Source organism: Silene latifolia, chromosome 8 (genome assembly GCF_048544455.1).
Source record: "Silene latifolia isolate original U9 population chromosome 8, ASM4854445v1, whole genome shotgun sequence".
Lineage (NCBI taxonomy): Eukaryota > Viridiplantae > Streptophyta > Magnoliopsida > Caryophyllales > Caryophyllaceae > Silene > Silene latifolia.
This window is the reverse complement of record NC_133533.1, coordinates 33,405,111-33,432,749: the sequence shown is the minus strand read 5'-3', so window position 1 is coordinate 33,432,749 and position 27,639 is coordinate 33,405,111. Positions and strand designations below refer to the sequence as shown.

General features: G+C 43.0%; 1 pseudogene; it reads right to left on the bottom strand.

The window, feature by feature from the left end:
• On the bottom strand, positions 1 to 27,432 carry LOC141595009 (uncharacterized; annotated as a pseudogene).
• Positions 27,433 to 27,639: the final 207 nt, after the last annotated feature.

Sequence of the window (27,639 nt, the reverse complement as noted above, 5' to 3'; positions counted from 1 at the left end):
TTTATTCATCCAAAATAATTGGCCTCACCACACACCTAATAACCATCCGTTCCAGGGACATCCCCCCTGGATGGGCCAAAAAACGTTTCTAAATATTCATTCCAGGGACATTCCCCCTGGATAGACCAAAACCTAAAAGAAAAACAAAACTAAGCTATCTTTGAGCCAGTGACCGACTCACAACCATCCGCCATTTCCTGGTCATCAGACTTCGCCTTGGAAGGAGGAGAATCCACCTCTTCTTCTTGACCCATATTGGCCAAATCAGGATACTGAGCGTCCAAAGCTATCTCATCCCGGTCCGGATTCCAATTAGCCCGGTCAGATTCCGGATCCCTCATAGCATCAACCCGGCCTTTCCCGAAGAAGTATTGAGCAGCATCAGCCAACCTCGCCTCCACCAATTCCTTTTCAGCAGCAAGCTCCTCATTTTTTCTCAACTGATCCTGCATTGCCTGCTTCTCAGCCTCCAACTCTTGCCTAACAGCCTTCTCAGCATTTTTTGCAGCCACCTCACAAACTATAGCAGCCCTGGTTGACTCCCTAGCTGTCCCCAACTGAGATTGAAGCACTACTTCATTACCCCTGGATGTGTGCAGGTCACGGTTAAGTTTATCCAGTTTTTCCTCCAAACTAGAAACCCTGGCCTGGGCATCCCTAAGCTGACAAGCAGTAGCCAACCCGGCATCCAATCCCTACATATATATAAAATCAATCAGCCAAATACAAGGCAAAACAAAAAGCACATGAACAATTAAAAATATCCCTTTACAACTAACCTCCCTAGCCTGGGAAGCAAGTTCAGCAGCCTTTGTCACAAGAGAAGTCAGAATAGAAACCACTCTGGTAGACGACTCAAGAGTACTAGCAGACATTAGCTGGCCGCTCATTTTTGCAGAAAACTCATCTATCCGTGCCCGGGCATCATCCATGTCATCAACCCTAGTAGACACTTGCCTTATACTCCTGATTGGCTGAGCCTGGATAGGCTCTCTCTCTCCCTCCTCCCCTTCCAGGATAACATCTTCCCTCTTCCTTTTTTGAGCCTGGACGACCTCCGGTGACGCTATCCTGGGTGGATCTTGAGAAGGCTGGATATCAGAAACCAGGATATCAAGCTGTAGACACCTCGTTTCTGCACCTCCCGCAAACCACCCAGTGATGATTGGGCCGCATGTTTGATTCGCGGAACGATTTGTGACAATTCGTAAGATTATCGTCAAGTGTTTGCTCAAATATTAATGTCAACCTCTTAGTTGTCATCTACGTCCTGATACGGTCGTTTTGGCAGTAATTAGAGTACATTCGAGTCCGGTCAAAAACCGTCTCCATTTTTCGATATTTGTTAAATCCCGAGTCAGAATGTTCTGGAATGTTCCGGATATTTCTATTCCATATTTCATAAATTTTATCTTTTGGCAAATAATATCCCGTAATACTCATAAGGTAATCGAATTATTTCCGTCCTACCATAACTCAAACGCGGAAATCTTTCTTCAAAGAGGAGGAAACCTCCACGGGAACAGACGCAAAGAGTCTTTGCGCCTCTTCCAAGAGACGCAGTGATCGCTGCGCCTCTTCTCAGCCCTTCTTTGCATGATTTACGTATCTTTTTTATATCTTTCCGAGATTCACTTCCAAAGAGTCTCCGAAACCCTATTACTTCACGTGATTAGTATAAATAGGAGCCTTCGTTCCTCATATTTCTCACGCGAGTGTCCGCCCTTCTCTTCTCCCTTTGCATTCTAGACTTCGTTCTTACTAATTGGCGCCTACGTGCTTGGACTTCCGACCACGTAAGCTCGGATCTTTCCGGGTACCAGCCTCTCCGTTGCATGACCGACCAATTTGACCAACTACACTCAATCAACTTAATTTAATCAATCGTTTTCCTCTTACGAGGGCACTCTTTCCTTGCATTCGCGTCGAGCATTCACTAGTCGATTCTTAGTTCATCTCGTTTCGTCAACATGTAAGTCTGAGGGTGTATAATCCTCTTTTATTTATTGTATTTTTGTACTTTTAATTACCGTATCACTCATGTAAGATTTATGTCGAAAACACCGTTAAAATCGATTTCTAAAACCGTCTTTCAAACCTGTTTTGCGGATTTCGTGAGATCGACGATCGAGAAAAGACGCAAGAATCGCCGCGCCTCTTCGAAGGAGCGCAGATTCTCGCGCGCCTCTTCGTAAGGCCGCGCAGATTCTCGCTTCTTTTCTTCTTCTTCGTCCTCTGTAATTCGTGTGTTTTGTTATTTATTTCTTATATTTGTCTTTAATTCGTTCACATGATAGCATAATTAATTCATGTATATTATTTATCATCATTAACTTGTTTTAATCATCATAAATCCGACTTAAATCCCAAATAATTCATATTCGCGGGTTTTCGTCATTAAATTCAAACCCGGATTTTAGAGATTCAATTTGTTCATATTGAGTTTCTGGAATTAGTCATTGATATAGTTTTCATCTGTTCATTCACGTGTTCGTCATTAATTTGTCATTAATTCATCATGTTTAGTTTGTTCTATTCACCGATGTCACTAATTAATCATTCATTAACATCGCCCCTTCATGTAATTAATCCGTTTGCATCCGCCTCATTCATGTTCTACTGTTTTTTATGACTAATTCATATGCCAAATAATCTGTTAAATCACTTTCATCCGAGTAATTATATCAATCAATCCATTAATTTACCAAATTGTCCTAACGATTTTGTTCAAAGCTTCACACCAGAACTCACCCTTGGAAAGACGCGAAGAATCTGCCGCTACTGTTCCAGGATGAGTTCTGTCTCTGAACTCCTTTTCTGCTTTGACCTAGTTTAATTAGTCTACGTATTAACTAACTATTATCCGTAATATCACGCTAATTCCTGTTCGTTAATTTATTCTTCTATTCTTTTATTTCTTTTTCTCAAATCATCCGTTTTAGCGGTATTTTCGACATAAATCGCCTAATCCAATGTAATTATTGTAATTTATATTTATTGTAATTCATAGTTATTGTATTTCTTTTATCATTTGTATGCTTTCACATGTAAATGAGCATTAAATCCTACTTCGACCAATTGTATGCTAACTACGTGTTTCACCGACTTAGTTAATTCTCACATGCTAGGATTAAAACTTGGATGTTGCATTGCATGCATATAACCGACGATATATCAAGTACGAATAACTTCCCTAATCATTAGTAGAGGCCGCTATCGAGGCGGGCGGGATTAGGTGTTCGATCAAAAGAGCTTCCTAATACGTACCCTCACCCCTTACTCCAGATCTCCGTGAGCATCCGTGTTCATTGGCATCCACGAGAGTCATTCTAGACATAGAATGCTAAGGGTAACGATTGCTTAGTGTTCATGTCACTACTTTGTGTCTTGACATGACACGAGGTATTCGAACGGTTCCAATTTCCCATAAAAATTGGTGGCGACTCCCTACAAAATGCAAACGCTTGTTCCCCGCTTCTCACCAAGCGCCCGTGCGGCGCCGTCACAGTTTGGCGACTCTGGGGATATTACACTTACGTGTAGCAAGGGTGAAACTTGAACAAGGTTAGGGAATAAATTTGTACAAGACAATTGTTGGTTTTCATAACTCGGTCTTCCTAGACCGTTTATTCGGCCTTCCTAGGCCCAACCCAACCCATTCGACCAATCGTCCCGTCTAAACGGTCCTAATTCTTATTTGGGCCTAAGGATGGATAGCGATTGACGTCATCCATACCATGATGCTTACTCTTGTTGTATCAAGGGCCTTCACTACTTGAGGAAATGGACTAGGAATCGGCCTTACTCTTGTTTGGCACGAGCATCTCCACAGACTTCGGGTTTGATGGTTCGGTATGGCAACCCACCTTTTAAACCAAATCCCTTTTAAATGCACTCAGCATCCCGTTATAATGCCTGTATAAATGTGTAAACCTTGCTTGATCACCATTTCTAAACAAAACCATGACGAATTTTCAAAAAATCAAAATCCTCACTTTCAAACAAAAATTTCGAAAAAAAAAATAGGCCTTTAATTAGCGCAAAATCCGGTCAAGACTCTGTCCGTTTGTCGCGTCAAAATTCGGGCCACAAGCCCATTTCAAAACCTCACTTCGAGTCCACTCCTACAACTACACTACAGTTGGCTAGGACACACATTTTCAAAGACCTTGTCTTTCTTCAAAACTCACTCAACACAAGTGGCACACACCCACTTCACGAGTCAAAGCTTTTCCTCTTTTAGCAAGTGTGATAGAATGGTCGATCGTGTTTTGATTCGTCGCCGATCTCTTATCCAGTTTCCAACATGCCTGGGTCAAGTGATGAAACAAACCTTCAGCAAATTCAAGAAAGTAATGATCGAATCCTAGTCGCGATAACCCAAATGCAAATCACTCAAGAACAAACCTATGACCGCCTTGAACTTATTGAAGGCCGTATCTTTGATGTAGAGGGAAGGTTGCCTCCCCTTAAAGGTGAAGTACTACAATTTTCCGATGACGAGTCTAAAGATGAGAATCCTGCCCTAGGGGCAACCGCAGCTGAGAAGAGACTCCAATACCTAGAGGAGCAATTGATGTACCTTAAGGGGGATGACATTTACAGGGAAAACAATCGCAAGTATGAGGCCGTCAATTCCAAATTACCTACTAACTTTAGCATGACGGGTATCCCTAAGTTTAAAGGACATGAGAACCCTTTGAACCACATCCGCGCCTTCAAGGACTACATGTCTATCAAAGGCATCAAACCCGAGATGTTCTTAAGGATCTATCCTTCATCTCTCGACACCATCCCGAAGCAATGGTTCTACACTTTAGATCACAAAAAGGTCGCTACTTGGGAAGACGCCGCAATCGAGTTCTCAAAACAATACGCGGATAATGCCGAGATCCAAGTCAATATGCGTACTCTAGAGGTTCTTACCCAAAATGACAAAGAAGGATTCACCGACTTCCTAAGTAGGTGGAGGAAGACTAGTACTCAACTAGTTGAGCGCCCGGATGAGGCTACTCTTGTGGAAAAATTCGTGGATAATCTCAAACCCATATATGCCAGCCACTTGAGATATCAAAACATCAAGACTTTCAAGGACTTAACCGTACTAGGGACACGAATTGAAGATGACATCCGTAAAGGACTCTTGTCCAAAACGGTAGGTCGAGGATATCAAGGGTCCACAAGTCGTTCATACGGCTCTACTAGCAAGACCGACGAAGTTAACCTTCTCGAGCCATCCAAGAAAACTAGCCCACCAAGGAAGTTCACAAACCTCGGGGACACGTACTCCAACGCTCTAAAAAGGCTAATGAAGCAAGGTAAACTCCAACCCATTGGACCTACTCCCGAACCCGAAAAGAAGTCCAAGTTCTGGGATGAAAACTCCTACTGTGAATACCATAGGGGCAAGGGGCACGACACAGAAAAATGCTATAAGTTGAAACACGTGCTTCAAAATATGATCGAAGATGGTCGACTTCCAATTCCACCAGGGGGTAAGCCCAACAACACTCAGAATCCTCTTGGAGTTCTAGTGATTACAAGTGACGAATCTACCTTAGATTGCTCACACCTAATTTCTCCCACCGAAAATGAAATTCATGCAATTGAGAAAGAAAGGCTCTACTCTACCATCTCCCCTACCATTTCCGACTTCATCGCATGGGCAAGGAGTGTAGATAGACAAGTGTGGGAATTAGAAAACATGGTAACGGCCTTGAGCCATCCCAATACAATACCTAAGGAACGTGTACCATTGATCTTCTCTCAAAATGCCACTATGCAAGAAGTAGTCGCCGTGGTCGATAAGCTAGTCGATCAAATCATACGACTAGAAAGTGATATCATGAGAATGAAGGAACTAGCTGCAATCAATGGGGTTTGGGCCGATGACGATGAAGACGAATACCTCATTGAAAATTCCTTGGTCAAGGAAATAGTCCAAAATGGTGAAGACCAAGATGTGGACCACCTAACTCGGGTCGCCCATATCAAAGCACTACTCAAAACGGTCCAACCAATGTCATCACACCAAATGATAACGAAGATGACCCCACTGACCATTTGCTCAAGCAATTACAAAAGACCAAGGTGATCTTTCACCGCAACTAGTGGCAAGTTCATTTCCGCATCGCCAAGCTTTACTGCAAGCTTTGGCCAAATTGAATGTAGCGCATAACTCCACTCCCGAAGATGTAGTCAACTTGGTCTTCCAAGAATCACCGAGGCTAAGTAATCCTATTACTTTCTCAGATGAAGACTTGCCACCTTTTGGCGCTAGTCACAACCTTGCTCTATACATCACTGTCATTTGTCTAAAGAAGAACGTGCCAATGACTTTGGTAGATGATGGCTCCGCAGTCAACGTCATACCCCTCAAAACGGCATACAAACTAGGCATGAAGGAGTCGGATTGGACTCCCACAAATCAAGGTGTACGTGCATATGACGGTACACGACGAAAAGTGGTTGGACTTGCTAGCCTAACCATAGCCACGGGACCAATCGAACGAAAAGTTAACTTCCAAATAGTGGACATCGAAGCTTCATTCAACATACTTCTGGGAAGGCCTTGAATTCACGCTTCTAAAGCGGTAACATCCACCCTTCATCAAAAGATCAAGATCCCACTAAATGGCAAAGTTGTGACGATCACCTCGTCACCCATCAAGGCAATAATTGAGAAGCAATCAAACAATCAAGTCCTTGCGGATCCCATATACGAACTTGGGGGCTTCCAAAGTGTGAATGTCATAGAAAGTGAGTTGGCACCCTTATACTATAATCCCTACTCTAACTTGGTGGTCAACCACATACTCAAATCTCAGGGATACTTCCCCGGAATGCCTTTGAACCCAATTCGGAAGAACACCTTCGCACCCTACAAGAAAGGCAACTCGACAAGGATACCACTTGGGCTAGGGTATAAACCCACAAAAGAAGAAGTTCTCGAGATGCTCGCTCAAGTCCAAAATCGCAAGTACGTGGGAGTCCAAATGAGACCATATCTCCCCACCTTAAATGGGTACTTCGTTCAAGAAGGAAGTTCAGAACTCTTTCATGGATTTCCCGAACCTTGGCATTATCTTGAGAGGAAGTTAGCCGGAATCGAGATCTTTCACGATTGCTACTTCATTCCTCCCGAAACGGTTCCTACCGTCAAAACCCGTCAAGCACCTTGCTTCGACGAACAAGCTGTTAGCCTATTGTTTGGAGAGGACCGATTCATTAGGGCCGCGCAGGATGAGATCATTACTATGATACTTCAGGACGATCGCTTCAACCCCACCGCATTGATCACAGAAATCGACACAAAGCAGCAGAAAGGATGGAGAAAATCTATCAAGTGGACAAACAACCAAGGAAGGCTCTTCAAGCTCACTACTGGAGAAGGAGAGATGTTCAAAGGAGAGCCAGAAGACGACGAGTTCGAATCAGAGTCGGAGTCGGAGTCAGAGTCGGAGTCTAGAGAAGTCATTAGAGAGTCTACTCCTGTTGTCATCCCCACTCCCTTCGTTTCTCCTAGCTTAGCCTCGAGTAGTCACGGTAATTCGGGGAATGCCCCAATTGCTGTCCCTTTGCCACCACTGACCATGGATCAGTTGGCTCATTTGTTTCAACTTTACTCAAATCTTAATATGAATAAATTAGGTTCTGCTTACTCTCTGTGTTCTTTCGAGTGCAATTCTGTTTATGATGATACTGAGGATGACCAAGACCCAGACTTGACCGAAATACCTCCCTACGTAGCCAAAGAAATATTACAAGAAGGGGAAGGGGGACCAGTAATAGAAGATACCGAACCCATCAACGTGGGAACCGAATTAGAACCCAAAGAACTTAGGATAGGGACTACCTTGAGCTCTACCGAAAGGGCCGATTTCATAAACCTCCTAAATGAATTCAAAGACGTTTTCGCTTGGTCCTACAAAGACATGCCAGGGATCGACAGGAATATCGCCGAACATAGGATTCCGATTAAGCCGGGTTTCAAACCTGTGAAACAGAAACTTCGACGAATGAGAACAGAATGGGCTCTAAAGATTAAGGAAGAAGTTGATAAGCAATTCAAAGCCGGGTTCATCAAAGTTTCCGAGTACTCTGACTGGGTAGCCAACATAGTACCTGTGCCCAAAAAGGATGAGAGAATCCGTGTTTGTGTTGACTTCAGGGACTTAAACAAAGCAAGTCCAAAAGATGACTTCCCTTTACCTCACATTGACATATTAGTGGACAACACTGCAGACCACGCATTACTATCCTTCATGGATGGATATGCGGGTTATAACCAAATCAAGATGGCCATGGAAGATATGCACAAAACCGCATTCGTCACCCAATGGGGAACATATTGCTATACAGTAATGCCATTCGGATTGATCAACGCCGGAGCCACATACCAACGCACCGCAACTACGCTCCTACATGACATGATGCACAAAGAAGTGGAGGTATATGTAGATGACATGATCGTCAAATCCAAGGAAAGAGAGGGACACATTGCAAACCTTCGCAAGTTCTTCGCAAGGCTACGAAAGTACAACATGAGACTCAATCCTCAGAAATGCACATTTGGGGTAACATCCGGAAAACTCCTGGGATATGTCGTCAGCCAACGCGGTATAGAAATAGATCCCTCAAAAATCAAAGCTCTGATCGAAATGCCACAACCTCAAACAGAAAAAGAAGTCAGAGGATTCCTGGGAAAGGTACAATATATAAGCCGATTCATATCGAAACTTACCATGATTTGCGAGCCTATCTTCAAGAAACTCAAGAAAACAGACCACACCATGTGGGATGATGATTGTCAAAAGGCGTTTGACCGAATCAAGGAGATATTGGCTAAACCACCAGTGCTCATACCACCGCAACGAGATCAACCTCTTGGTTTATATCTCACAAGAATCGAAATCGCCATGGGTGCTATGTTGGCTCAAACCGTAGGAAGTGAAGAAAGAGCTATTTACTATCTAAGTAAGAAGTTCTTGGAATATGAGTGCAAATACTCGCAACTCGAAAAGACATGCCTCGCTCTTGTGTGGGCAACGAAGAAGCTACGTCACTACATGCTTAGCTACTCCGTCAAGATATATTCAAAAATGGATCCAGTCAAATACCTCTTCGAGAAACCCGTCCTCAACGGACGTCTTGCAAGGTGGACTCGATGCTCTCGAATTCGACCTCAAATATGTACCACTAAAAGTCATAAAAGGTCGCGCCGTCGCCGAATTCTTCGCAGAAAATCCTATCAACGACGCACAAACCATAGACACTTGGTCATTTCCCGACGAGGATATACTTCAAACAGACATAGACTCTTGGGATCTATACTTTGATGGAGCATCAAATTTAAGAGGATTCGGAATAGGAGTGTTGCTCATTTCTCCCGAAGGTGAGCATACACCGATTCTTTGTCAAACTCGACTTCGAGGTGACAAACAACGCGCAGAGTATGAAGCTTGTCTCATTGGACTACAAGCGGCAGTAAGCTTAGGCATCAAAAACCTCCGAGTACATGGGGATTCATCACTGATCATCAACCAAGTTACAGGATCCTGGAAAATCCGAAGCGAAAGCCTCGCACCCTATCAAGCTAGGATAGACCAAGTGGCTCAATTCTTTGATCACGTAACCTACTTACACCTACCTCGAGAGGAAAATCAATTTGCAGACGCTCTTGCAAAACTTGCATCTCTAATAAATATGCCAGACCACATGATAGAAATGCCTTTGTGTATCGAACGACGATCAGAACCGGCGTATATCCACCAAATAACCAATGAAGAAGAAATCGCACAAGAACCCTGGTTCCAAGCAATCCTGAATTTCAAGCTTAATGGTACCTATCCACCGGATATGGACAAAAGGGGACAACGTGCTATACGCCTTTTAGCTTCCCAATACATCCTGATGCAAGGAGAGTTGTACAAAAGAACACCTCTTGGTGTAGTCCTACGTTGCCTTGATCATTCACAGGCACGAAAGGTGATGGAAGAAGTCCACGACGGAGAATGCGGTCCTCACATGAGTGGGCCCATGATGGCAAAGAAAATCACACGCTTAGGGTATTATTGGACCACCATGGAATCTGATTGCATCAAATACGTGAGACACTGCCACAATTGTCAAATCTTCGGGAATGTGCAACATGTCCCTCCTTCGTTGCTATACACGATGACATCTCCTTGGCCATTCTCCGCATGGGAATTGACATAATCGGGAAGATAACCCCAGCCGGAACAGGAGGTCACTGTTTCATTCTAGTAGCAATTGACTATTTCACCAAGTGGGTAGAAGCGGCTTCCTACACTGCTCTTACGGCTAAAAATGTGGCAAAATTCATACAAAACAACATCATCTGTCGATATGGTTGCCCACATGAGATCATCAGCGACAATGGGTCACACTTCCAAGCTGAAACCGAGCAATTACTAGCCAAATACAAGATTAAGCATCACCACTCTTCGCCCTACAGACCACAGACTAACGGCGCGGTAGAGGCGGCAAACAAGAACGTTGTCACAATTCTCAAGAAAATGACTGACAACTACAGAGATTGGCCAAGCAAGATACCCTTTGCTTTATAGGGATATCGTACATCAGTTAGGACGCCCAATGGGGCTACTCCTTTCTATTTGACCTACGGCATGGAAGCCGTACAACCAGTCGAGCTAGAAATACCATCCTTGCGTATTCTACTAGAAAGTCAAATCCCTGAAGCCGATTGGAAGAGGGATAGGTATGAAGAACTCATCCTCCTGGATGAACGTAGGCTACGTGCCTTACATAATGTCCAAACATATCAAGCCCGTATCAAACGAGCTTTCAACAAAAGAGTTAGGCCAAGAAACATCAAAGAAGGAGACTTAGTACTCAAATCGGTTAGAGCTCTTCTACCTGTCGACCCAAGGGGAAAAATTCAAACCTAATTGGGCCGGACCATATCTAGTCAAATCCATACTCCCAGGGGGTGCGGTTAGAATCACAGACCTAGATGGGAATGAGTTTTCAAACCCCACAAACCTTGACCAACTGAAACGATACTATGCCTAGAATAGGACAAAAACGCGCCTCGCGTAAACCCATGTGTCGCTCTTGTGGCACTAAATAAACGGCCCCTGGCCAAGCTGAAATAAGCTAAGTGTCACTATGCTCTTGCATTTTGACAAGACTGTTATCCTCACATCATCAAATAAACCGAATTCGCACCTTGAGAACAAGCAAAAGCTCATGCTTATTTTCTATGTTCATTACAAGCTCTTGCTTCGAACAATTATTCTTTTACATTTACTCGAACTACGCGCAAGGGTTTGATTTCGCTTTTTTAAGTGAATACGTAGGCAATCCTTCACCGGATTCAACCCAATATACCTAAAATGTAAATAGAAGGACATTTGCATTGCATTTGAAATTCGACAAGAATAATAAAAGAAAATCACAGCGGTTTCTTAACCATTTAACCTTTTTTATTTCATTCATAATAGTACGATACATAATAAAAAAATAGAATAGGCTAGGATTCTAAAAATCCCTCCTTTTTATTACAACAATAATAATAATAATCAAATAATAAATAAAGACTCGGGCTACTCCTCCATCTTCCCCTTGCCCTTGTCATTCTTGTCATATTTCTTGTCACGACCTCGAGCCGGGCGTTCTTGCACCACTTCAGACCTAATCACCAACGGTCTTTCTCGAGGCCTGACTCTTCCATTCTTGCCAACCACCATTTCCGCAACAGGAGTAGTCTTTGCTTTCTTCGAAGGACGAATGACCTGAAATCCAGCTTCTTCTTCTCCTTCTGTCAGATGCTTCTCCTTCTCTTTCTCTCCCTCGCGCACCTTGTAGTCAACTGTGCTCGCGTTTCCTCGATCTCTCGCGTTCTTCCGAAGTTGGCCTTTCTCCACCTCGATAGGAATCCGACACCCACAAAGCATTGGCGGAGAAGCTCAAGAACCACATGTTCCTTTGGGCCCATTTGATAGCCCACTCTCTTCGGCTCTCGGTGGTAAGCGCTACAGTCTCATGGAACGGTATCAAGCCTCGGGATAGTCTGTTTCAAACCAACCTGCCTCATCAACCTTTCCGGAAAGATGCACACCATGAACTCCAATCCCGGAATGCGCACGGACCTAGTAGGATCCAAAGAAGACACTCCAGTAACAGACTTGAGGTGTCACCACGGTACGACCCACCTAATCAACGGGCCATCATCATTCTTCAGCTTGTTCTTCCAATAGTCGCAGACCCGAGTGAAGTCCACCATGTACAACCGCGTCCTCATCGCAATCATACGGGAATGATAGGAAAGTGCATGAACTGGGGGCTCGAGCAGTCGGAGCCGTTCCATAAGCCAAACCTACCAAAAGCAGGTATTAGACACCCAAAAAAAAAAAACAAAAAAAAAAAAAAAAAAAAAAAAAAAAAAAAAAAAAAAAAAAAAAAAAAGAAAAAAAGAAAAGGTGTCTTTTACCTGTAAGATGACGGGACTCCCCAAAAATGGAAGATCGCGGTTGGATTTCCTATTATCCAAACCCAAGATAATCTCCCCTAAGCACAAGCAAGCCGGGCTCCTGCGCAGTTCCATTTGCTCGATAAGACCCAAAAGACGGGGATCACCTCGCAAATCTTCATCAACGTGCCCATGAAAGACATACACATGCAGCAAACAAAAGCCGAATGCTCTCCTCCTAGCAACATAAGAAACAGTGGGGTCAGCCCTGTTGATGAATCGATCTACAAAGTCCAACATTCTCACGCCTTTCGGGGTAACCAAGCGATCCACCTCAAGTCTAGTCAATCCGAGCAGGTCTCTGAATTTTGTCTTATACCCTTGTGAAGTGGAAGGAATGGCAGGTAAATGCTCGGGGTCCCACCCACCAATAGCAGCAATTTCCTCCGGAAAAGGACAAATATCACCTCCTGGGAACGCGAAAACATGATAATTTGGGTCCCAGTAGTCAAGACAAGCATCCAGGAACGATTTTACAACCTTGATGAGTTTCAAACTCAATAGAGACCCAAGATTATGAGCACCCATGTCGTGCTTCTCAATATTCGAGAATTCATTAGTCCATTCCTTCAAGCGGATCTCCAAAGTATTCATGATGACAATTTTCTCTTGAAAATTTATTTTGGGAGTTTTTATGAGGATTAACGGAGAAGAGACGGAAGAATTATGTGGTTTAAAGCTTCGTCGACGCTTCTATTTATACTAATCGCTGTTTCCAAAATCCGCGTAAGAGACAAGCTTTAGAACAGCGCAGCTCTGCTGCGCCTATTCAAAGCGACGCAGCTCATGCTGCGCCTCTTCCCCAGACTAACTTTCTGCGATTCCCGCGTTTGGATCTTTCCTAATTCTATAACGAATAATTTCCTATTCCTACGGGATTTTATTTTGGTAAATACGAGCAATTTACCATGTTTTCTATTTCCTAAATTCGCGGGCACGCATTTCGAGGCGACGTCGACACATTCGCCATTTTTCATCGCACTTAATTCTTCCTTTTGTTTTTATTTTAATTCATTTATTCATTTCTTTTTTTTTATTATTTCTTTTATCTTTCTATTTTATTTTTAGGAAGCAAACTTTTTTCAGGAAATAATTTTCTTTTGTTTTCATTTCAAGATTTCCATTTCTACACTTACGGGTTTCTATTTTTTTCTTTTTTAGGGGGTAACCCTCCCTACTGTCCGGTCATTTCCGACAAATTTTTGCATTTTTTTTTGCATTTTTGTCCTTTTGAGTCTCATTTTTGGCGCTAATTAAGGCCATATGTGTATAAAATGTATGCTTTGGCGTGATTTCTATGTAAATTTCGGCAGCATGACGGCGTAAACCGTTGTCTACCAAACCTGTTCAAAAACTAACCCGCAGTACAAGCAACACAACCCAAAGAAAGAAAGGCACTCGTGCCATCATATATACAAATGTACAAGCAACCGGGGCTTGCGCCCAACAAAGTTCCAAAGTCCAGTAAGTGGGGGTGGCACCCCGAAACAAAGTCCAAAATGTTCAAAACCAAATGTACGAGCCTACGTAACTACGCACACTATCGCTGGGCACCCTCCAACTCAAGAACCATCGCCATAAGAGCAGCAATCTCGGCGTCCCCGAAACTCGAGCTCCTCGACAAGCGAGCCGTCTCCTCCCGAGATCGGGTCAACTCTCGCTCCAGCTCACGACCAGCCTGTGGACAACAAGAAATTGGCTCCTGTCAATCAACTCAAACAAAACTGAAAACCAAAAAAAAATCAAGAGAAGTCAAATGAGGTCTATACCTGACGATCTCGACCACCGACGAGTGCCTCGATGGCGGTAGCTCGTAGCCGGTTGGCCACCCTCCATAGTGCCACGAACCGAGATGGCGCGACCTACATGTCAAAAGAAATTCTCAGCAAAGTGAACAAGTTCGAATCAAATGTGTTCTTACACGAAAGGTATATAAGCTGGAGGCTCACCCTCTCCGAATCGATGTCGCATCGTCAGGCCAAGATCCGTCACAGCCTACGTCAAAGTCACGCAACTCGGAGATCGTCGTCCTCCCCGCGTCGGCTGTGTACTCAAGGGTCTCTGGTACACCGGGGGCTCGATGCCCGCCGCCTCGACCTCCCGCAAAGACAAATGGTTCTCGTTAATCGATGATCTTTCATCATAATTCTCAAAATCAAATCAAGAAACATAAAAATACACACCACTACCGGCCGACGCCAACCTCCCGTACAGAACGCCGAGTAGTCCTCGCCAAAGCGGAAGAAGGTCGTCGCCACCGGCACCAGCCCAAGTCCGCTCCCTCTCAGCCTCAGAAGGCTCCCTAAACATCGTCCTGGGAGGATCGACGGGAACCGTCAACGCGCCCCGAGAGTACTGACGAGCCAAGCGCTCGCCCAGATACCACACATGACCCATCGACGTCCACACCAGCAGCCAACTCGGGCTCCTAGGTCTAAGGACCTCAGCAACAAAAGGAGGCGCTCCAGCGTACTCCGCCCAAGGTCTGGGCACCCACTGCGACAAGATAAGGCAAAGATCATTCCTATGATCAATTAAAAGCAAAGGACAAGAAATATAAGTGAATACGAGTGGGATACTTACGCTGCTCAGCTGAAGGGCGTTCACTTCCCGCCGGTAGACATTGGGAGAAGAGCGCTTGCTCTTCGTCCAAGACATCACCCAATCCCTCACCACGGATAGGCCTTCTCCAGTGCCTCGTCCTCTTGGCGCGAAACTCGGGAAGTAGGAGTACACCCATGCCTATGAAACAGAATAATCAATAACGATCTTTCGTGATTCGATAAAGAAAAGAATTTACTTTGGTCTAAAGGAAGGTTCATACCTCCAAAAGTAGTCCGGTCCAAGGCGCCGGGAGAAGTCCCCTTCTTCATCAACTCCGGACGAACCATGGCCCTCATGAAGCGGATGAGGACCGCAAAACCAGCAGTGACCCGGCCCCAGGCCCTAGGGAACCTGTGTCGAAAGAAAGGGAAGAAGCTTCGTCGATAGCCTCTCGCCCTTGTCTCCAAGGTAAATCGAAGACAAGAACCACCAAAGCCACGACATTTGAGCTCTTTGCTCACCAGATAAGGAGGAGGAGCAGTCTCCCTCCCATCGATCGTCACCGGCCTCCGGGTCTTCCCGCAAAGTAGTCTCGGACGTAGGTACGGGTACCAAGCCCTAAGATCGCAACACCTTCGGCGATAAGTTCCAGCCGATCAACCTCCTCGCCTCGACCGAATCCGCTCTCATAGCAAAGCGGTCCCCAGCCCACACCATCTCCTCGGCCCCACACGGCACGTAAATCATGCCGTAATCCTCCGGAGTAACTCCCACCTCACCAAAAGGCAGGTGAAACGTGGAAGTCGTGTCCCAGAATCGATCCAAGAAAGCACGGACCAGGCTAAGGTTAGCCCGCAACTTCCTCTTCACGATATCCCTCCAAACCTGAACCAGAGGACCAAACGCTCCACGCTCGATCATGGCCCTCTCCTCCGCCGACAGCCGCTCATAGTGCTCCATCGCTGTCGTGTAACCCGAGAACGACCTGATGTTCCCGGCCTCCTATTATGATTTGAAACAAAGCTATCTTTAGTTTTGAATGAAATTTGCAAGAAGTTTGGACAAAAAGAACGAGGGAGAATAGGTAATGAGTAGTGAATTCTTATTTACCAAGCTCTTCACCGTCCTGTAGGACAGGTGACCCTCTGCAGCCCACACGAGGTGCCTACTCTCCCAAGTCTCAGCCCACGCAGGAGCTCCCCTCAGCTGACGACCTCCTCGCCTCACGTTGGCCCGTCTCGGGGCCTCCTCCTCATGAGCCTCGCCTCCAGTGGCCATCACCGCGTCGGTGAAGACCTGCTCCAAGGCCTCCTCAACAGCAGCGTCTACCTCCATGGGAGTCCTCCCAGAAGTAGAAGCCTCATCACCTGCAACATTAAAGTAAATTTAGGCCGCGTCACATGACGACAAGCCTTTGTTAAGGAGTTTTCGAGCCTCCGGAGCCCTGAAAACGCCCTTTCCATGCCATCTTTGGCCATATTCCCACCAACCCAATCACTCATGTGATAAATTGGGTCCAGTCAAGTCCAAGTCAAAGCCTAGTTCCGGGTTCAAGTCGAAAATTCGGCAGCATTTCGTTATAACGGCGATTATGCCCTAGAAAGGTGCCCCGAAAAAGTTGTCACAAACCAAAATTCTGAGATGGCAAGGAGTTTACCCATCATCCAAGGATCCCAAATATCAAATTTCATCGCCAATGGGCAATCCTAAGGCTATTTTCGAAGCAATTTACAGTTCAGCTGTAAAACCGTCTCAAAATTCGCTCAAGGGCTCAAAACTCGATGAAAATTCAAAGCAAATACATGGTTATGTTCCTAACATTGCCTACTATCCATTTCTAACATCAATTTGGCAAAACAAATCCATTTGGGGGAAAAGCCCCAAATTTTCGATCAAAAGGGTCGAAAACCCTAATTCTCATGACTCAAAAATTCGACAAATGTAGATGATTAATGCAAGATTAAGACTCATACCTCGATTAGTCATGTTTAATGCAAGCTTTTGAATCCAACCTTGACGGAAATGGTGAAGATTTGAGAGAGAAATTGAAGGAATTGAGTTTCGAAATAATGAAATATAACCCTTCTGATTTCGCGTTTTTACGCGGAAATAGCCAAATTGGGAAAAGACGCAAAGCAGCGCCGCGCCTCTTCCAAGAGACGCAGCTCTTGCCGCGCCTCTTCCTTGTGTTCCCTCCATACGAATTTTCAAAAATCCGTTATGAGTTCGTTATTAGTGGGCCCATCTTTGGGTGCGCCTCTTCTTCAATGCTATTATGTTCTTTTGGTCCGTTTCGACGATTTTCTTTCGTTCCGGTCCGCATTTTATCCAGCGCGACAGTATTTTGCAGTATTGTCCCAGATCATTTTATCCCGCGCAGCAGTATTTTGCAGTATTGCTCAACTCATTTTATCCGGCGCAGTAGTATTTCGCAGTACTGCTCACTCAAGATTTCTTTCACGACGATCGAGATGTTCCTAGTCGTCTGTCCCCGGCGCAGTAGTATTTTGCAGTACTGCTCACTCAAGATTCCTCTCACGACGATCAAGATGTTCCTAGTCGTCAATATATTCCCCAGCAAGAGTTTGTTTGAGACCGACGCAAAGCGCATTCAACCTCAAGTTTCGCGAGAGTTCGTTTGAGACCGACGCAAGCGGATTCCTCGGCCAGCTTTCTACCGACGTCCCGCCGCTTTCAATATTTCTTGTTTCCCGCGAAGTTCGACCGAGCCTCGGTATGATCTCTTCTTATGGTCTGGCGAGCTTCTTTACGTAGTCTAATGGACTTTAAACGACCCTCCCCGATAGTCGACAGACTCTAAAATGTTCCCGACGACATGTGTCCTGGCTCGCACCCTTGAGCCGCCTCGCGTCGCCATAGTCGTCAGGTTGTAATCTTCGATTGACCTGATGGCTATACTTTGACTTTCGCCTTGTCCAAGCCTCGTCAAAGTGGGGGCTCAGAGACACCTCGTTTCGCACCTCCCGCAAACCACCCAATGATGATTGGGCCGCATGTTTGATTCGCGGAACGATTTGTGACAATTCGTAAGATTATCGTCAAGTGTTTGCTCAAATATTAATGTCAACCTCTTAGTTGTCATCTACGCCCTGATACGGTCGTTTTGGCAGTAATTAGAGTACATTCGGAGTCCGGGTCAAAAACCGTCTCCATTTTTCGATAGTGTTAAATCCCGAGTCGAAATGTTCGGAATGTTCCGGATATTTCTATTCCATATTTCATAAATTTTATCTTTTGGCAAATAATATCCCGTAATACTCATAAGGTAATCGAATTATTTCCGTCCTACCATAACTCAAACGCGAAATCTTTCTTGCCAGAGGAAACCTCTCGGGAAATGACGCAGTCAGTGTGCGCCTCTTCCAAGAGACGCAAGTTGATCGCCGCGCCTCTTCCCAGTGCCCTTCTTTGCATGATTTACGTATCTTTTTATATCTTTCCGAGATTCACTTCCAAAGAGTCTCCGAAACCCTATTCCTTCACGTGATTAGTATAAATAGGAGCCTTCGTTCCTCATATTTCTCACGCGAGTGTCCGCCCTTCTCTTCTCCCTTTGCATTCTAGACTTCGTTCTTACTAATTGGCGCCTACGTGCTTGGACTTCCGACCACGTAAGCTCGGATCTTTCCGGGTACCAGCCTCTCCGTTGCATGACCGACCAATTTGACCAACTACACTCAATCAACTTAATTTAATCAATCGTTTTCCTCTTACGAGGGCACTCTTTCCTTTCATTCGCGTCGAGCATTCACTAGTCGATTCTTAGTTCATCTCGTTTCGTCAACATGTAAGTCTGAGGGTGTATAATCCTCTTTTATTTATTGTATTTTTGTACTTTTAATTATCGTATCACTCATGTAAGATTTATGTCGAAAACACCGTTAAAATCGATTTCTAAAACCGTCTTTCAAACTCGTTTTTGCGGATTTCCGTGAGATCGACAATCGAGAAAAGACGCAGAATCGCCGCGCGCCTCTTCGAAGGAGCGCAGTTCCTGCTGCGCCTCTTCGTAAGGCTGCCGCAGTTCCTGCTTCTTTTCTTCTTCTTCGTCCTCTGTAATTCGTGTGTTTTGTTATTTATTTCTTATATTTGTCTTTAATTCGTTCACATGATAGCATAATTAATTCATGTATATTATTTATCATCATTAACTTGTTTTAATCATCATAAATCCGACTTAAATCCCAAATAATTCATATTCGCGGGTTTTCGTCATTAAATTCAAACCCGGATTTTAGAGATTCAATTTGTTCATATTGAGTTTCTGGAATTCGTCATTGATATAGTTTTCATCTGTTCATTCACGTGTTCGTCATTAATTTGTCATTAATTCATCATGTTTAGTTTGTTCTATTCACCGATGTCACTAATTAATCATTCATTAACATCGCCCCTTCATGTAATTAATCCGTTTGCATCCGCCTCATTCATGTTCTCATGTTTTTTATGACTAATTCATATGCCAAATAATCTGTTAAATCACTTTCATCCGAGTAATTATATCAATCAATCCATTAATTTACCAAATTGTCCTAACGATTTGCGATAGTTCAAGACGGCCGAACTCACCCTTGGAACAGACGCAAAGAATCGCCGCGCCTCTTCCGCAGGGCTAGCCTCTCGCGCGCTGTTCAGTGATGAGTTCGCTCTCCGAACTCCTTTTCTGCTTTGACCTAGTTTAATTAGTCTACGTATTAACTAACTATTATCCGTAATATCACGCTAATTCCTGTTCGTTAATTTATTCTTCTATTCTTTTATTTCTTTTTCTCAAATCATCCGTTTTAGCGGTATTTTCGACATAAATCGCCTAATCCAATGTAATTATTGTAATTTATATTTATTGTAATTCATAGTTATTGTATTTCTTTTATCATTTGTATGCTTTCACATGTAAATGAGCATTAAATCCTACTTCGACCAATTGTATGCTAACTACGTGTTTCACCGACTTAGTTAATTCTCACATGCTAGGATTAAAACTTGGATGTTGCATTGCATGCATATAACCGACGATATATCAAGTATAAATAACTTCCCTAATCATTAGTAGAGGCCGCTATCGAGGCGGGCGGGATTAGGTGTTCGATCAAAAGAGCTTCCTAATACGTACCCTCACCCCTTACTCCAGATCTCCGTGAGCATCCGTGTTCATTGGCATCCACGAGAGTCATTCTAGACATAGAATGCTAAGGGTAACGATTGCTTAGTGTTCATGTCACTACTTTGTGTCTTGACATGACACGAGGTATTCGAACGGTTCTAATTTCCCATAAAAATTGGTGGCGACTCCCTACAAAATGCAAACGCTTGTTCCCCGCTTCTCACCAAGCGCCCCCGTGGGCGGCCCGCTGTCCACACAAGCGTTTTGTCACTCCCACTAGCCTCTTGGCTCTTGGACTGTTCAGCAATCCTAGCCACCCCAGCCTTCAAATCCTTTGCAGAAAAGCTGGCCAGCCTAGCAGAAGACCTAAATACTGAATATATAAAAAATATACGTGAGCATCAAACAAAAAACGACAGGAAGATAACGGCTAACATAAAAACATACAGAAGACGTACAGGAAAGAGCAGTAGAACTAGGCTTGCCTTTGGATACTCGACCCCGGTCACTTGGTCTTCATATACTGGGGCAACAACTCCCCGCCCAAACTAGTGGCCAGGTCCTCTCCTCCTCGGAATAGCAAGAAAAGCCTCTATCCTGGAAATAGCTTCCTCATCAAGAGGATCAAAACTCCAATCAGGAGCTGCAAAAACCGTCAAAATTACACAGGTAAGAATCAAAATCCATTAATTTCATGTAATGTATATTGCAAAATAAAAAGTACAGGGAACCTACCACTCTCCAAGGGAGGATATCTCAGATAATCAAAGCCTGATCCCAAAGTCTCAGTCCGGACAAACAGGAAAGTCTTTGCCCAATTTTTATCATCTCCAGAGTCCAGGTTAGTAATTAATGGAGACATTTTCGATTTTATTCTCAAATTAAAGCGACCATCAATAGAATTTTTCATATGATATACTGCCTTGATATCATTAATAGTAATTACAAGATTGTGTTTAGCACATAAATTTTCAATAGAATGGACAAGTTTCCAAACCATTGGCATAATCTGAAAAGGGGATACCTCCATAGCACGAATGGTGTCAATCATTAAGGGAGTAAAAGGTAACTTATGTACCGCTTTGAACGCCCATTCAAAAATACAGAACCAGCCAGGTGATACCCAGTTAGCCCTGACCGGACAAGACTCGGGGATCCATACCTCGTTGACTCGGGAATTATTTTCTTCTCCTTAGAATCTTGTCATAGTTTGTTTTTAGCAAGTTTTCCTCAGGGAAAGAAGAATCCAGAGATTGAAGAGCAAGTAAAAATGTAATCCCGATACTTGAAAGCCACAAAGACGAGCAGAGGATCAATTTCCCTCACCTCTTCCTCTTGGATGTCCGTGGGTTCAGCTCAACAGCAGCAGCAGCTTTTCGGGATGAGGACGTTGGCTCCCATGTCTTTTATTGTCGATTTATTATGATGAAGTTAAATTATTTAAAGAGTATAAACTAGCGTAACAGATTGCCGAGAAGTAGGGAAGAATTTGAGAAGAAAATTTAGCAAAGAAAGTGGAGGAAAATTGGTGGAGAATAATCTCGTCCCAGATACCGTATTTATAGAAGATGAGCAACGACGTGAAAACCCTAGAAATTGCAAAACTCTCAAAGATGACATCACCTAGCCGTTAAAGTGTCCAACGGTAACTAGGAGTCTAAAAGTCATTGATTAAGTATAATTCTCTTTATTATTCAACCCGGTAAAAATTGACATCTCACCCCGGCCTGGTTCAAGACGGGTAAAATGTCAAGGGGCAATTGTTAGGCCCATTAGCCTGGCCCGACCATAACCTGGCCCGACTTTACAAGGTCGACTAAAGAAGACGAAGACCGGACAATTCTAGCTATTATTGCAATCAGCTTGCCTTATACTGGAAGAGAAGCCTGGTGGTAAGCAATGTAATAGCCTGGCAGAGTATTAAAGCAAAGCTAAATTAAGTCAAGAAGAAGCAAAACGGTTATATAAAGATATATATTCGTGTCCTATCTTCAAGGAAGACTAAGTCTACTTGTAAAACCATATTGCTCATGAACCTAGACGTGCAAAGGAAGAGGATCAATCAAATAAGAACGAGTCAACCGGATTAATAGGGAATATGCCCTATTAATCCGGTAACAGCTCCGACAAAAGAGAAGGACGTTGAAGACCAGTACAACGTTCATTTTTATGGCTATAAATACTGTAACTTTAGCATTGGCAAAGGCATTGATTATTCATTAGTGCGAAATTAGTCTATTACTTATCTTCTCGTCATTTTATTAGCATTCACTTACTTAAACAAAATCTGTATTCAGCTTATCAAAATAATATAAACACTATTCTTTTCTCCTAGTCTTTCCTTTTTATTCATTTACAACATACCAAAATTATAGAACTAGATACCCTGACTACTCTATAATTAAGCCGGATCCTTTCAGGAAAATCCTGCTAAAACATATATATATATATATATTTAGGATCTGGTGAGAACGATCATTCGGTAAGAATGGTGAGAACGATATATAACCATTGGATTATAAACAATCCAACGACTGAGCCTAATACACGCAACCCACATATCCTCATACGTATAACCCACATTCTTTTCCCCAAATTTAATTTCCCCATTCTAATCATATCCCTTCTCAAACCCTAACCACCTTTCAAATTCGTCGCCACCTATCGCCGGCGACGATCGCCAAAAACTCCGACGCGCGAACTTCCCTAATGTCGAACGCAACTCCATGGAATCCATTCAATATTTCAAACCGCCAGTTTACGACCTCCAGAACTCAATTATCCTTCTTCAAATCTCGATTTTCCGGCGAAATATGTACGTGGCGTGCTGCCTAAGGGCTTCAGTAATGTTGCCGGCAGAAATGACGCAAGAGTGGAGGTGATTGGTGAGTGTTAGTTGGCGGTGGTAACTCGGGTAAGTTGGACGATGGTTGATTCTGGCGATGGGGTGCGTGTTGGTGGTGGTGCTGTGGTAGTTATGGTGTTGATGTCGGTTGGTCAATAAAATGGCATTGATTCATTATTCTTATGAGTAATCTGGTAGTCGGATATGGTCAATAAAGAATTAGGCGCCATCAGAGGAGGTCGATAATGGCGGTAGTGGTGGAGCGGCTGGCCGTCAGGGGTTAGTGTCGGAGGTCGACAATTTCAGCGGTTAGTGGTGGTTTATGGACTATATTGTTGGGGGTTGTTAATGATGGCAGTTGCTTGATGGGTAATGTGGCTGTGTTGGGTGTGTTTTGAAGAGGACGTTCAATGGATATGAACGAACAAGTGCGGGTCAGGGAGTGAAATGAAGCGGCGACGGTGCTCTAACGGAGGTGAAATCCCGGTGCCTACCAAGATGTTTTCCGTCACCATTATAGTATACGATCTTATTTAGCTCAACTCTGGTGGTCGTAGGTGTGCTGTTAGAGTGTTAGGTGTGCTGTTAGTGAGGTGGTGATAAATTTTGTGTACCTGTTAATAAATTTTGGGTATAGTTATACTACGAGTATTAGATATGTTAGAAAAAGTGTATATGGAATGGGAAAAAATGCATCTACATCGCTATAAAACGTATCTAAATTTATGTAAAAAGTGTATCTAGTATAGAAAAAAAATGTATCTACATCGTCATATAATATATCTAGAATTTTATGAAAAAAATCGTATCTAACATGTATTTTAATGCATCTAATAGCAGTAAACAAATTCGAAAAAAAAAATGCATTTGGATTGTTATGAGGTGTACCTAGAATTCATGAAAAAAGTGTGCCTACAAGTATATAAAGTGTATGTAAGTTTTGGTAAAAAAAAAGTATCTAACTTATATTATTTTAATGTATCTAGTTCGTTCTCACCGTTCTCACCGAATAGTCGTTCTCACCGGATCCCACCTCTCTCTCTCTCTCTCTCTCTCTCTCTCTCTCTCTCTCTCTCTCTCTCTCTCTCTCTCTCTCTCTCTCTCTCTCTTCTCTTTCTTTCTATATATATATATATATATATATATATATATATATATATATATATATATATATATAGTCCGGATCCGGTGAGGCCGTTAATTATGGCCAGGTGGCCGGCCTCACCAAATTACTTCATGGTTTTGTGAACCCTGGACTTAATTTCGTGAATCCTAGACCCGATTTTGTGAATCTAACACATAAAAAAGTGACATTGGACATATATTAACATTGATAAATATATTATAATCGTATATTTATATTTGTTCATCTATGTGAGACTCGAACCCACACCTTGCGCAATAGCACAATGCTCTACCTTTTGAGCTAATAGATGATAAGTACAAACAATGCATCAAAAAATAACAAACACATGAAACATGATTCATCAACCTCATATAGTTATTTCTTACTAGAAAATTAACCAATTTAAGTCCTAAGTTCACATAATCGAGTCCAAGCTTCACAAAGTCAAGTCTAAATTTCACAAAATCAAGCCTAAGTTTGACAAAATCAAGTTTCACAAAATCAGGTCTATGGTTCACATAATCTAGTCCAAGCTTCACAAAATCAACTCCAGGTTTCACAAAATCAGGTCTATGTTTGCCAAAATCAAGTTTCACAGAATCAAGTCTGGAGTTCACATAATATACTCCAAGCTTCACAAAATCAAGTCCGGATTTCACAAAATAAAGTCTATGTTTGAACCTTATTTTGTGAACCTTGGACCTAATCTTGTGAATCTCGGGCCTGATCTTATGAACTTTAAACCCAATTTTGTGAATCTTGGACCTAATCTTGTCAATCTTGGAGCTAATCTTGTGAATCCTGAACCTAATTTTGTGAACCCTTGACCTTGTCTTGTGAATCTTGGACTTGATTTTTAGACTTGGGGATTATCTTGTGAATGCTGGACTTAATTTTGTAAATCTAGGACCAAATTTTGTGAAACTGGGCGAGGGGAGTTTGTTGTACAATCCACTGACGATGACCCTTCGTAAATAATTACTCTGTCTGCCAGATATGTTGCCATGATAAAATCATGTTCAATAACAAAGGCAGTCTTCTGACGATGGAGTATGCCTCTTAATCACCTTTGCGGCTACAATACGCTGCTCTGAGTCGAGATATGCACTTGGTTCATCTATCAGATAAATATCTGCCAGCTAGATCAGCAAAAAAGGTAAATGTCAAAGACTGTACTACTCCCAAACAACACAGTAAAAACAGGCAGGGGGGAGGGAGGGCAAGAAAAGATTGACAAAAGACCTTTCCCAAACAAAAAGTTAATGCAACTCTCTGCAACTCTCCATCAGATAGATTAACAACTTCTCGGTCCATTAACTGCTCTATTTGCAAAGGCTTCATGACATCTGAGACAAATTGAGGCTGCGTATAGAACTCTCTTATCTTCTGATGAAGCAGATATCTAACAGTGTGGGGGATATTTTGGGCTGATCTTTTGGGGCTTGTATGAACATTGAAGCTCGGCATTTCCACATCAGAGTCTCCCACATTGTCAGGCTTTAGCAGACCAGCCTGAATTTTGACAATTACGACGACATTGACTCAGTTTTCATTGTAAGCAAACTTCAGTATATTTATACTCACATACTATCACCATACAGTAAGTTAGGAGAGACAGTTACCAACATACGAATAAATGTGGTCTTCCCCGTCCCATTTTCACCCAACATCACCACAATCTGAGAATCAGTAAAGACACATAGCCTAAAGCCACCCTGAGTTTCTGTCCCAATATAATGTAATGTAAAACTAATTATGACAAAAAATTTATACCCGAGATGCTCTTCTCTGAATTGCAGCTTGAAGGCATTGAACAACGCGTTGTCTTTCAGCGTCTGAACTAATTCGGGTTCCGTCTGAGTGTTTAGTGTAGAATTCCTGAAACAGAATTATAAGAATGCATATTAACACGCCTGTCATATAAACCATTTCATGATAAACTGTATTATGACACTGACCCATATGACACTAGCTCTTAAAGACTAATTGACAGCCAACGAAAAATACAATTAATCTTCCGTACAGTATGAGCAAAAATTCGTGAAAGTATACCAGAGAAGCACGCCTTCCTCGAGTATCAACGGTTGCACGAAATACGACATAGTCCATATCCGTCAAGGTGCAAACAACATCAAATAAGAGCTTAGGCCAATCTTTACACTGAACATTGGCAACCGAGTACCTCCTCTCATTCTAATTCTGAACTGAGACCTCAGGATTATCTTTTAAAGAGCTAATTGATGGCGTTCTCTCATAATCGCGATCATCAAACATCATTTGATGAAGTCTTCGTTTAGTATGAGTTACAGCCATCGAAACACTCATCTTGGCACTCCTAATGTCATTGTCCCCTTTAAGCACTGACCTCAATTTTGACTCAATTTTCCTAATCCGATGTGAATCCTCAATTTAGGACCCGGAATCACAATCCTTAATGTATATAAGAGATGCAATTCAACCATTGTGCGTCCACAATTTGGCATCCACCACACTGCAATTCAAGTCAACTAAGACTGCAAACACCTCCGATAATAAGCCTACCCTATCCGTAGAAATACCCACAACATTACTTTGTTAAGTTCAAGATCAGACAATATTTCAGCCTTCACATCTCTCTCATTTTTCTGATCTAACACTTCTCCGACATTACCCTGGACTGCCTTTGGAATATTATCCACGTACTGAGGCTTGATGATTGCCTGTTAATTAAAATAAATCAGTATGATGCAAAGACAACGATAAACCGTCAAAATGATCGGGTCCATCAAGTCAGATCAATATATTTGTGGTTAAACCCTAACCCTAACAGTAAAATTGCGGATCATTCAGGTCATGGGTCAATTTTTTACAGGCTCATTACCCTTAAAACGGGAAATGGGCGATCAGGTTGAGTTTGCGACTTTGCATATCAGGTCGCCTGTCAAATTTAGAAAGAGTAGCAATTGTTCCCAAGGAGGCAAGGAGCCAGGTGCCAAAGGAATCGCGCGCGCACACACTCATACACAAAAACATTGCATTGGGGACACAGAGAGTACAAAGAGAATCAGGAGAAAAATCACTTAGAGAAAGACAGCACCTTCACACCATCTTGCAGTAAGCGAGTGAAATAAATTTGAAGCTCAGACCCACGGAAGTAGGTCAAAATTTCTTGCCAGTCTCGTGGGTTCTGCACATAACACATTAGCCAAGTGAGGAGAAAAAACAGAATTATATCATCATCTTCAACTCCATTTCAAGTTTCAACTCTACCTAAAACCCATTGTTACACAGAAATCCATTCCTTATACCAGTTACCGCAACATTGTCGTGATACACAGGCTACTACCAGTACCTACTTGTAGTGATACACAAGCTGAACAAACTGGAAAGCAGCCAAGTCACATCTCAATCAGTCAATCATAAAAGATAGCAAATGTTGCAATGAAGAGGTAATGATCAACATACAATTTAGAAACAAGAGAATGAGAGAGACTGAAAATGATAAG